Here is a 958-nt window from a genome sequence, read left to right as displayed (position 1 = left end):
TGCAAGTATTGGAAAGAGGCCTCTAACAATAAGAGTTTGTCTTGCCTAGAATTTTTAAAAACCAGAAGAATTAGATGTGTTATTTAACATAAGTAAATAAACTAGACCATTTGATAACGTGTTGTGTACCACAGAAAAAGCACCAGTAAATAAATGTCCCTCGTAGTTGATTTGTTTTGAACGGGGGAAACAAAACAGATATCACAGGCATTGGTGGTTTATATTTTGTTATAAATCTGCGCGTTGAAATATAAAAAATTATATTAGTATTAACATTGGGGTGGTGGCGCAGTTGGCTAGCGCGTAGGTCTCATAGCTAAAGAGTGATCCTGAGGTCGAGAGTTCGAGCCTCTCTCACCCCAACATATTTTTTCCTTTATATTTTTTTCATTTACGTCTTTTTGCATAGCAGATGACAATTACAGTGTTTTGCATAGCAGTGAAGTAAAATGAATTACTGAGTATTGACCTTTGACTTGCTTAAGGTAAGGAACATGAACTGTGAATTCTCCAGCATCTAACTCTCCAATAGACCTTAAAAGAAATTGCAACATAAGCAATCTAATGATCATTTGTTTTTGTACCTATTCAAATGGTATGTGGTTTATCTATGTGTAATTAGCTATGGATAGTAATATATTATAAGAGAAAAAATTAATAATATGTTGAAGGGGTTGGGTTTATATGATCAATAATCATTATCGAATGATATTGCCAATAACATACGATCCTATAGGGTCACCCCTTAATCAAGTTGGTACTTATTAATATTTATGCATGAGGATACATAAGAGAGTCTTATGCATGATAAAAAACTAGTTTTGTTGGCCATTCCATCTCTCTAAAACCATAGGTTTTTCTACACAAAATACTTTCTCTCTTTTGAAGTGGTTTTTGGTATTTAAAGCCTCCCTGACTTATCTCTTTCAGTGCTTACTGATATTAAGTGCTTAAAGAC

At 33.5% G+C, this 958-nt stretch overlaps 1 non-coding gene across 1 annotated transcript; it reads left to right on the top strand.

Annotated features, from left to right (window-relative positions):
* Positions 1-277: 277 nt before the first annotated feature.
* On the top strand, positions 278-362 carry TRNAM-CAU (transfer RNA methionine (anticodon CAU)). The gene is given in 2 exon segments: positions 278-315; positions 327-362. It is a non-coding gene; the product is annotated as a tRNA-Met (tRNA).
* The last annotated feature ends 596 nt before the right edge of the window (positions 363-958 follow it).

Source organism: Lactuca sativa, chromosome 7, assembly GCF_002870075.4.
Source record: "Lactuca sativa cultivar Salinas chromosome 7, Lsat_Salinas_v11, whole genome shotgun sequence".
In the NCBI taxonomy this organism is placed as follows: domain Eukaryota; kingdom Viridiplantae; phylum Streptophyta; class Magnoliopsida; order Asterales; family Asteraceae; genus Lactuca; species Lactuca sativa.
The sequence above is the reverse complement of the archived record's forward strand: the minus strand, read 5'-3'. Positions and strand labels throughout refer to the sequence as shown.